Below are 11,794 nucleotides of genomic sequence, written 5' to 3' on the forward strand. Positions count from 1 at the left end.
GCGCAGTGGTTGAGAGTCCGCCTGCCGATGCAGGGGACCCGGGTTCGTGCCCCGGTCTGGGAGGATCCCACATGCCGCGGAGCGGCTGGGTCCGTGAGCCATGGCCGCTGGGCCTGCGCGTCCGGAGCCTGTGCTCCGCAGCGGCAGAGGCCACAACAGTGAGAGGCCCGCGTACCACAAAAAAAAAAAAAAAAAAAAATATGCCCCCCGGAGTTCCCTGGTGGCCTAATGGTTAGGATTCCAGCTTTCACTGCCTTGGCCTGGGTTCAATCCCTGGTCAGGGAACTGAGATCCCACAAGCCCCATGTGGCACGGCCAAAAAAAAAAAAAATCTCCCAATGGTCCTGAAGTGACATTCCCGCCCCCCCCCCCCCCCCCCCCCCCCGCCCAGGCTCCTATTTCACGCCTACTCTTTTTATTTATTTATTTATTTATTTATTTATTTATTTATGGCTGTATTGGGTCTTCGTTTCCGTGCGAGGGCTTTCTCTAGTTGTGGCAAGCGGGGGCCATTCTTCATCGCGGTGCGCGGGCCTCTCACTATCGCGGCCTCTCTTCTTTCGGAGCACAGGCTCCAGACGCGCAGGCTCAGTAATTGTGGCTCACGGGCCCAGTTGCTCTGCGGCATGTGGGATCTTCCCAGACCAGGGCTCGAACCCGTGTCCCCTGAATTGGCAGGCGGATTCTCAACCACTGCGCCACCAGGGAAGCCAACGCCTACTCTTAATTAACTCCCTTGAAAACCATTTGAGGCAAGTATTATAATCAACTATCCTTCAATAAACAAAAAAAATCCTGAAATGTTAACGGATTTCTGTGAGCTAGCACGAGCCGTCTCAACACCCTCTGATACACAGGTTGGGGTTGGGTGGGACAGGCGTGGGGCTTCCATCATGTCAGGGTCCCAGGAGTCATGGGCCCTGGCTGCTCTGAGGCTTGGGAGACCGAGGCCAGCTCCAGCCCACGGAAACAGTATTGACCACAGAGGGCACTTGTCAATGGCGGCCTCTCTGGCTCAGGCACTGTCCAGCTGCTTCAGGTCACTGACAACTGTGCTTGGAACCAGGCTATTTCTGTCTGTGGTGCTGCTGTTTCTCCCAGCCTCCAGATGTGGGGACGGGGTTGGGGGGGGGAAGGATAAGAAATGATTCCCACTGACTCTACTGAACCCTGTATCAGCTCACCCCACATCATCCGTTCAGCTGCAGAAGATTCTAAGATGCACCCTTTCTTTACCTTCGCTGTTCCAGGAAAGTGTTCCTTCCTGCCTTCCTTGTTTCTCCATCCCTCTGATCTCTCCTCCCTTTTTTTCTCTCTCTTCCTTTCTCCTTCCCTCCATCTCCTCTCCCTCCCTCCTTCTCTTGTCTCTCCATCGCTCACCTCTCTCTATCCCTCCCTCCTTTTTCTCTCTCAATAAAATTTTCACTGGAATGTAATATACACCCAAACCATTGCACATATCATAAATGTCCTACCAATCATTATTCACAATGTTAAGACACCTGAATAACAAGCACCCAGATCAAGAAGCAGAATGTCCCCGCTGCCCCCTTCCAGACATCCTACACACACACTTGGGGATAAACGGCATCCTCACTCTACGTCACGTAAATGGAATCGGACAGTGCGTCCTCTTTTGTGCCTGGCTTCTTTCCCTCTATGTTATATCCATGAGATTCAGCCACAGTTGTGCATGTTATGATTTGTTCCTTCTCATTCCCATAGAGGAGCATTTCGTGGTACGAATACACAATGTCTCTTTTCGTTGTGCGGACAATCTTGCACAGGAAGGATTGTTAATAGACCCAATTTACAAGTGAGAAGACAGAGGCTCAAAGAGAGGAAGCCCTTAGTGCTGGGAGTCTGTGTCCCCTGGACTCCCTCTTAGTCACCTGAGAGCTGAAGTTCTCAGTTCTTTACCCCTCATGGATTATTTTCTGACCTGGGCAAAGTTTCCCAAGCTTTAGCGACTTCCGAAGGAGCAGAGCTGAGGGACCAGAAGGGGAGGTAGATCTGGGGCTGCCTGAGTAACAGGATCTGGGAGCGATCACTCCTGGTTTCCAAACAGCTAAGGATATGCTGCCACAATGCCTGTGTTAATGCCTTTTGGGGGTGCGCTGGAACCTCCTTGGAATTTAAACATCCAATTCACTTACCTCCATGTTCCTGATGCCCTGTGACCCTCTGCACTTCTGGGCTGAGGACATACAGGTCTCTTGGAGGTTTTTGTTTGTTTTTTTTAAAATTGCTGACCCCTGATTTTTTTTTTTTTTTTGGTCACACCACACACAATGCGGGACCTTAGTTCCCCGACCAGGGGTCAAACCTGCCCCCCGTGCAGTGGAAGCTAGGAGTCCTAATCACTGGACCACCAGGGATGTCCCTCTTGGAGGTTTTAAAGGTGATCATGAAATGTTAATGGCTATATCACAAACACAGTTGTCGAAAGCAGAGAGAAAACTGGGAATACGAAGACAAACAGGAGAGTGTGAGGATGCTTATTCCTTCATGTTCCCTGGGGCCTGTGAGCCAGCTCTCTGGCCAGAACACACAGGCAAACTGGACCCAGAACAGCCTTAATCAGCTCAGATGTGATGGGAGAGGAGAGCGGGCAGCCCTCAGTCACACTGGCCAAGCCCGTGGCCACTAGCTACATGCAGCTATGAGATGTAAATGGATTAAAATTAAATTAAATGTATAATCTAGTTCCTCCACTGGAGATTTAGACTCTGGGAGGGATGCATGGCTGCCATGAAAAAGAGTTTTGTCAACGAGGAAGAAAGTGGGAAGGGGCTCTTGGGAGGTGTGATGGTCTGATTCTGATCCTAATTCCAATATATGGATTTCTTCCCAAATCAAGCAATTCTCCAACACCAGCTGGGTGTCCTAGTGAAACCAAGCAGGACCCTGTGGGGCTCCTGGACATGGACGCCTTTCTGTGTACCCGTTTCTTGTTTGTAGGGAATAGACTCCAGCCTCTGTGACCTTCCCTGAGTTCCTGAGTCCAGATTAAATGAGTGGAGGCCTGATTTTTATCAGCACCCCTGCCCTTGAACCATTGCTATAAAACTCCTCCCCAAATCCCCCCAGGTTGGGTCCCATAGTTTTTCAGGGCACAAGCCCACTGTGTCCCCCTTTGCCTGGCAAAGCAATAAAGCTGTTCTTTTTTTTTTAAATAGTTTTTTTTTTTTTTGGCCACACCCCGTGGCATGCAGAACTTCCCTGACCAGGGATCAGACCTGTGCCCCCTGCACTGGAAGTGCAGAGTCTTAACCACTGCACCACCAAGGAAGTCCCAAGCTATCCTTTTCTACTTCACCCAAAACTTTGCCTCCAAGATTCAATTCGGCACCCATGCACAGAGGCCAAGTTTTGGGCATCACTGCAATTCAATTCTGACACTCTACCCAGAGATCACATCAGATCCCACAGGTTAAGGGCTCAGTCCCACAAGACTGCTCTCTCCTCCAACTCAGGTGCCAATCACAAGTCCAGGTTGTCATCTGGGCTTCTGACTGACCAACTATAAATCAGAGGTTCCTGTGACATCCCCTTTTCGGGTGCGATTAATTTGCTAGAGTGGCTCACAGAACTGAGGAAACCCATTTACTCACTGCATTACTGGGTTATTACAAAGGATATTAAAGGCTATGAATCAACAGCGAGAGACACATAGGGCGAGGTCCTGAACAAAGGATCTTCCGTACTGTTAAACTACAAAAATTCAACTGAGTAATTTAAAGATCAAATTGGCTTTATTGAACAATTCATGAACCAGGCAGCATCCCATCGAACAAATGGGAAGGAACTTCATTGAGCTGAAGAAAAGGAAAGGTTTGTAAAGGTAGAGGTAGGGGTGGAAGGTGGGGATTATTAACAGCGAATGCATTGTTTCAGGCAAGGTCACCTCCTGTAAGGGGAAAGAAAGTGGATTACCTCCTGGTACTAGGCAGGAAATTCCAGGTTGGCTGGTTAAAGGTCACATTTCTGTGGGAAGGGGGGTGGGGGAGGGGAAGGGGTGGGGGAGGGGGAGGGGTGGGGAGGGGGAGGGGTGGGGAGGGGGAGGGGTGGAGGAGGGGGAGGGTGGGGGAGGGTTGAAACTGCAGTTAGGTTAGGTATTAAGTCTTGGTTTGCTGGCACAAGTGACTCCATTTGGGGCCAGCTGTCTCCTTTTTTTTCTTTACTAAATTTATTTATTTTATTTATTTATTTTGGCTGTGTTGGGTCTTCGTTGCTGTGCGCGGGCTTTCTTTACTTGCGGCGAGCAGGGGCTACTCTTCGTTAGGGTGCGGTGGCTTCTCTTGTTGTGGAGCACAGGCTCTAGGCTCACGGGCTTCAGTAGTTGTGGCACGCGGGCTCAGTAGTTGTGACACACGGGCTTAGTTGCTCCGTGGCATGCGGGATCTTCCCCGACCAGGGCTCGAACCCGTATCCCCTGCACTGGCAAGCGGATTCTTAACCACTGTGCCACCAGGGAAGCCCCAGCTGTCTCCTTTTTAACAGTACCCGTGGAGTTTAGGGCTCGCCATGGTGGCACGTGGAAACCTTCTGGGTTTTCCCCAACCTGGAAGCTCTCCAAACCCTGTCCTTTTGAGTTTTTATGGAGGCTTCATTACATAGGCAAGATTGATTAAATCATTGGCCATTGATGGGGATTGCTGGAACTCATTCTCCAGCCACTCATAGGTCCAGGGGTGGGGCTGAAAGTTCCAACCCTCTACTCATACGGTTGGTTCCTCTGGTGACCATCCCCCCATCCTTAGGGGATCTTCAGAAGCCTCCTCATTAACATAACAAAAGGCACCTTTATTGCTCTCCTCACGGTGAATTCCAAGGGCTTGGGGAGCTCTGTGCCAGGAACAGGGATGAGGACCAAATATATATTCCTTACTGTCATTACAGTATCACAGAAGCTCCCACAATTGCTAATAGGCAAGACACCTCCCAGGCAGATTACTTAGCTGAAGAAGATAAATTTCTTGTCCTCCAAGAGGACATACTGGGCAAACGGTGCGTAGAGAAAACAGGTACTCCAACGAAAACGTGTGCACAGATGTTCATAGTATCACTCCTCACAATAGCCAGAAGGTGGAAACAACCAAAGGTCCATCAGTGGATGAATAGAGAAACAAGATGCACCTGCACCACTGCACCACTGTTCTCTGTCTTCACCTCCGCGATCAGAAAACAAGTATCCCTGCCCAAGAACTGTCCTACTTGTCCTCTGAATCCCACTCATCTCATTTTCTCAAGAACTTCCCTCCCTCACTTATCTGCTCTCTCTCCTGCAGCATCAAATCTTTCCCTTCCCTTCCATCATTCCCAACAGCACCCAATAAGGTCTAGAACCTCTTTTTTTTTTTTCTTTTTAAGTTTACCCTTCCACTCCACATTCTTCCTTAGTTTCCAACCAGTTCCTTGGCTCTCCTTCTCCACAGCCAAACATCCCAAAAGAGTTGTGTATGTTTGCAGTATTCATTTCTTCACCTCATAGTTGTCTATGACTCTCTCCAAAGAGTCTTTTGTCCCCACCATTCTACTGAGCGTGTCCTTGTCTAGCTCCACAGCCCCCAGGGATATGTTTTTTCACCTGGACTTTGCACCAACTGTGGTCCTTGCTCTGGACAGTTCTAAGCCCTGGTCTCCTGAGGAGAGTGACTCTGGTTCTAAAGGTCTTCATACAAGATACACCAGGGAATTCCCTGTTGGTCCAATGGTTAGGACTCAGCGCTTTCACAGCAGGGGCCCCGGGTTCGATCAAACCCTGGTTGGGAAAGATCCTGCAAGCCATGCGTGGTGAACCCCCACCCTCCAAAAAACAATGATACACCAAAGGAACAGGGAAAGGGAACTGAAACCAGTTGGGTAAGAGAAAACTAGGGCTCTTTCTGCTTCTCAATGGGCCCGAGAATACACCAATACGGTACTTGTTTTAAGAGCATTTGGGGAGTAGACTGGGTCCTTTTAGAGACTCAAACACCTGACTCTTTTTCTCAAGCTCCATCCTCTGCGGGATGCAGAATTCAACCCTCTCAACATCAAGAGTCAAAGAATCTGGGTAGCCAGGTCCCTTCTCTCTCAAGGAATTGGGATAAAGAGAGAGGCAAGGACTGAGGTGAGAAGAATCAGAGATAATAATGAAAGGCAGAGATGAAGATGAGAGAGACAAGAACCAGAAACACAGAGTGCTCTCACAGGTGGGAGGCGGAGAAGCTGACAGTGGGACAAGGCAGAACAGTCCCCATCCACTCACCACTACCAAGATTAATGCCATAATCCTCTGCTCCTGTGGGAGCTCATTAGTAGGCTTCTAGACTAAAGACATGGCAGTCTTTCTGAAATTTTAAGAAAGTATCGTCCAAGGGTATCACGGTGATATGGGGGAATATGGGAAAATAGAGACAGAGGTAAGGACAGTCCTAAAAACATTATTCCCAAGGTCTTGTATCAATTAGGGTGCTTTCACTTATCAGTAATTTGCAATTTACAATTACACCTAACAATGGCTTAAACCAAGACAACATTTATGGTTTACTTTACAAGCATTCTGGAGTTGGGTTAGGTTAGTACTAGGTTAGTCTAAATAATGTCTGAATAATATCATCAAAACCACATTTATTTTATTTTACTTTTTTATTAAAGTATAGTTGATTTACAATGTTGTGTTAATTTCTGCTGTACATGAAAGTGACTCAGTTATACACATATATATTCTTTTTCATAATCTTTTCCATTCTGGTTTATCACAGGATATTGAATATAGTTCCCTGTGTTATACAGTAGGACCTTGTTGTTTATCCATTCCATATATACTAGTTTGCATCCGCTAACCCCAAGCTCCCAATCTTTCCCTCCCCCGCCCCAAACCCCTCCCCTTGGCAACCAATTTTTACAAATTCCCAGGGACCTCCCTGGCAGTCCAGTGGTTAAGACTCTGCACTTGCATCGCAGGGGGTGTGGGTCTGATCCCTGGTCCAGGAACTAAGATCTCACATGCTGCGTGGTGCGGCCAAAAATAAAAATATAATAAAATAAAAAGTTTTAAAAAAGCAAAATACAAATTTCCACGTGCTTTACCTTTTTATGAACACCTCTGGTTTTAAATCTCGGCTTCAAGTAAAGTACCCTTGTTGCCTCATGACTTTGTTTTGAAATAAATCAGTTTACAATAGCACTCAGCCTTTCCCTTGCTTTCTGCAAATAATCACTCACAAATTGCCCGTCATCATATAACACACTCCTGATGAGTTGGCGAAAGACAGAACTTAAAATGAATATTAGCTAGTCTTGTTATCAAAAGTCCTTCACCCACTCCACTGTTTTTACTCAGTCATCCTTTTTTCTCCCTTCCCCTCATGTCACCCCTAAGGTTTTTGCATTTTTAATGCAAAGAAGTTTACCCATCTCATTTGCATTCTTGACTCCTATAAATGCTTTTTAATTCCCAAGAAATGTATACTCTTCAATGCTCAACTAAAATGTGACCATAGAAAATAAGGAACAACTAATAAAGACAAGAGGGCAAAGCCAGGAGTCATGAAGGATGGTGTACATCCTCTAGATAGGAGAACGAGTGCTTCCAAATTGACTGCCAGGACAGAGAACTCTTACTATTCCTGCCCATTGGCCTTGGTTGCAATAGAATAGTGCCTGCTATAACCTCCGCAGTTTTCTGTTCTTCACTGGAAGTTTTCATTGTGGATGCCCATTCTCATTGCACTATTGTATATTGGGTCACTGAGGAGTCTTTTAAAGTTTATGGACTGCTCGCCACAAATATTTCTAGACCTGATTGAGTCTAAACTCCAAAATAAAACTTTGGAGCTGTCTCCCTTGGGAAGGATAGGGCTAGTTCTGTTTGGGGAGAAGAGTATACAGGGATGTTGTGTAGACAAATGAGTAGGATGTGGTAGAAACTGCCTGCTTCCTACTCGATATTCACCCCTCTTCTTCATGGCCAGAAGTGAGTGGAAATTCATCCGCCTAAAACAATGCTTTTGGCAGCCATCCTTCCAGCTAGATGCGAGTAAATTCTAAGCAATGAGAGGCAACTGGTTGTATCGCATCAGTACATAATTAGGACAGAGCTGAGGGGTCAAAAAGCAGCAGCAGTAAACAATCCTGACATGACTGGCTTTGGTATCCTTCAGTTTGTCCCAACTGCTAATGAAAAACTAATGAAATCGAGCTCCACCTCGCGGCTGCCTAAAACAGAAAGCAAGGAAATGGGAGTCGCCTCATCCTCAGCTCTCTGACCCTCGCTGGGAGAGGACTTCTGGGAGAGTTAGATTATTTTCCCTGGGAGCTTCTAGAGCGAATTTCTAAGACCATCTGAATGAGGAACTTTTTTTTCTTTTCCTTTATGGTTTAATCACAGAATATTGAATACAGTTCCCCGTGTGTCCCAGTAGGACCTTGCTGTTTTTATCCAAGGAAACTTTTTTTTTTTTAATCCAGGAAGTCCCCTTCATTCCACAACGTACATTTCAGAGATTGGAGATCTCTCCTGTATTTCATCCCACCGTAACAGTTACCACTGCTACAAGATAAAAGAAAATCTGTGTAAATGTTTCATAATCTTGGGACGCTGCGGATTGCTCAACAGTGTTTTTCCCCTCACATTCCCATCTCATGCCCCTCCCAGCTCCAAATACCATCTAGATAACTGTTTCCCAAATGTTGGATCTACAACTGATACTGTTCCAACAGAATCGCTTGGGGAGGTATTTTTTTAAAAATATGGGTTAGACCACAATATTGTAAATCAACTATCCTCCAATAAAAAAAATTAAATTAAATAATTAAAAATAAAATAAAATATGGGTTAGGTCACTGCAGCATCAAGGCATCTGATTAATAAAGTCTGGTGCTTAATGCAGGAACCTGTTTTGTTTTTTTTTAAATAAATTTATTTATTTTTGGCTGCGTTGGGTCTTCGTTGCTGCGCGAGGGCTTTTTCTCTAGTTGAGGCGAGCGGGGGGGGGGGGCTACTCTTCGCTGCGGTGAGCGGGCTTATTGCAGTGGCTTCTCTTGTTGCGGAGCACGGGCTCTAGGTGCACAGGCTTCAATAGTTGTGGCTCGCGAGCTTTAGAGTGCAGGCCCAGTAGTTGTGGCACACAGGCTTAGTTGCTGTGCGGCATGTGGCATCTTCCCAGACCAGGTCTTGAACCTGTGTCCCCTGCATTGGCAGGAGGATTTTTAACCACTGCGCCACCAGGGAAGTCCTGTATTTTTCTTTTAAATTTATTTTATTTTTGGCTGTGTTGGATCTTCATTGCTGTAGGCGGGCTTTCGCTAGTTGTGGCGAGCGGGGGCTACTCTTCCCTGTGGTGCACGGGCTTCTCACTGCAGTGGCTTCTCTTGTTGCGGAGCACGAGCTCTTGGCGCCCGGGCTTCAGTAGTTGTGGCACACGGGCTCAGTAGTTGTGGCTCGCAGGCTCTAGAGCACAGGCTCAGTAGTTGTGGCTCATGGGCTTAGTTGCTCCGTGGCATGTGGGATCTTCCCAGACCAGGGCTCGAACCCGTGTCCCCTGCATTGGCAGGCGGATTCTTAACCACTGCGCCACCAAGGAAGTCCCAGGAACCTGTATATATTCACAAAACACCCTGGTAATTGTAATATGCAACAAGATTCCTCCGATTATTAGCAGTTGAATAAATGTTCTCTTTACAATAGAATAAGAATTAATGGTAGATCTCGCAAACACAGAAACATCTTTATAGCCCACACCCAAGAACAAATGGTCTTCTTCAAGCAAAATAAACTTTGACAGAAAGGCTGTTGTCCCCAATATCAAGGCCCTCTGGGGCTACTCTGGTCTTGAATTGGCAGATGTGGGCAAGTTAAGCTGTCAATATTTTGTTCTTTTGATGAGGTGAGTTTCTCAGGAACAGTTAACAGAGTTACTAATCTCTCAGAAAGAAGTCTTCCTCACCCTTTCCACCTCCCAACTCTCAGCTTCCATAATCATGTGAGCCAATACCTTATAATAAATCACACACACACACTACTGGAGAACCCGAATATATTCAAGAAATACTGTCTATTTTGTTGAGTATAATGGTGACTATAGTCTTTTTAAAATCCTTATCTGTTACAGATACATATTAAAGTATTTAAGGAGGAAATTATACTATATGACATTTGATTAAAAATATTCCTGGGGGGGGAGGAAAGGCAATCAGTGAAATCAACAAAAGGTTTAAAATTTTTGAAGCTTTCTACTCTTGCATATTTTTACATTTTCCACTTTAAAGTCTTAAAAATCACTCTATGGCCCAACAAATCCACTTCTAGATATATGCCCCACCAAAAAAGAAAAAAAAAAAAAGTGTGCCTATGAACACTAGGATAAATAACAGGTGAGGGAAAAACACAGTTGAACAACAGAGTGTGCCCAAGACGATAAAGCATTATTGCTGCTTCTTCATTATCAATGTATGAGTTGTTATACCTGTAAATAAATGATTTTTTTCACATTACTTTTTCATTTTTGATGCTTAGTGTTAGTAATACAAATAACATCTACAGTGTTTTGTATCATATAATATTGATGTAGATACTGACAGATGATTCAGCTTGTAAACAGATGATGTAAACTTATGGTATTGATAAATACAGTGCAGTACTTTAAACGTATGTTCTCTTCCCTATGCCTTTTCTTTTTGGCCGTGCTGTGTGGCTTGCAGGATCTTATTTCCCTGACCACGGACTGAACCTGGGCCCACGGCAATGAAAGCACCGAGTCCTAACCACTGGACCGCCAGGGAATTCCCCCTTATATGACTTTCTTAATAACATTTTCTTTTCTCTAGCTTCATTGTAAGAATACAGTATATAATACATATAACATATAAAATATGTGTTAATCGACTGTTTGTTATTGGTAAGGCTTCCAATCAATAGAAAGCTATTAGTAGTTAAGTTTTGGGGGAGTGAAAAGTTATATAACGATTCCCAACTACATAGGGGGACAGCGCCCCTAACCCCTGCAATGATCAAGGGTCAATTGTACTAGGAGTTGTGGATGAATCGTGTATCCACTCCCCCCAACCGAAAAGAAGTATGTTGAAGTCCTAACTTCCAGTACCTCAGAAAATTGAGTTGTTATAGATGGAGTTCAGTTGAGATGAGCTCCTCCTGGAGTAGGGTGGGCTCCAAATCCAATAACTGGTGTTCTTAGAAGTTGGCCATGTGGAGACACAGAGGCACACAGGGAGCATGCCATGTGATGACAAAGACAGAGGTTGGAGTTATACAGCTGCAGACTAAGGAAAGCCAATAGTTGCCCATAAATCACCAGGAGCTAGGAAGAGGCAAGGAAGGAATCTTCAACAGGTTTCAAGAGGGAGCATGGCCCTGATGACACCCTGACTTTGGACTTCTGGCCTCCAGAACTGAGACAGTAGTAAATTTCTGCTGTTTTAACCCATTCAGTTAATAGTATACTTTGTTACAGCAGCTCTAGGAACAAATAAACTAGGTTTTCATGGAGGAAAGCCGTGGCAAGCATGTCTGGCTATAAGTCTAAGCCATATTCATTCCCCATTTCAGCACAACCACCAAGACAAGTGACATTTTAATCTTCATTTATTTGAAAATAGCAGCTGCTTCCAGTTTTTCAGAACTCATTTGGGGACAGAAGAGTTGTGATTACTTATCACTCTTAAACCTCAATATTTGTAATGGGGCTTTTTTTGGGTTTTGTTTTTTGTTTTCTGAGTGACAACCAGAAGATAATTTGTTTTAAAAAAATGTATTATTCCTAAGGGCTGAAAAGTACCAGATTCATTT

This window comes from Leucopleurus acutus, assembly GCF_964270905.1.
Source record: "Leucopleurus acutus genome assembly, chromosome: 20".
Classification (NCBI taxonomy): Eukaryota; Metazoa; Chordata; class Mammalia; order Artiodactyla; family Delphinidae; genus Leucopleurus; species Leucopleurus acutus.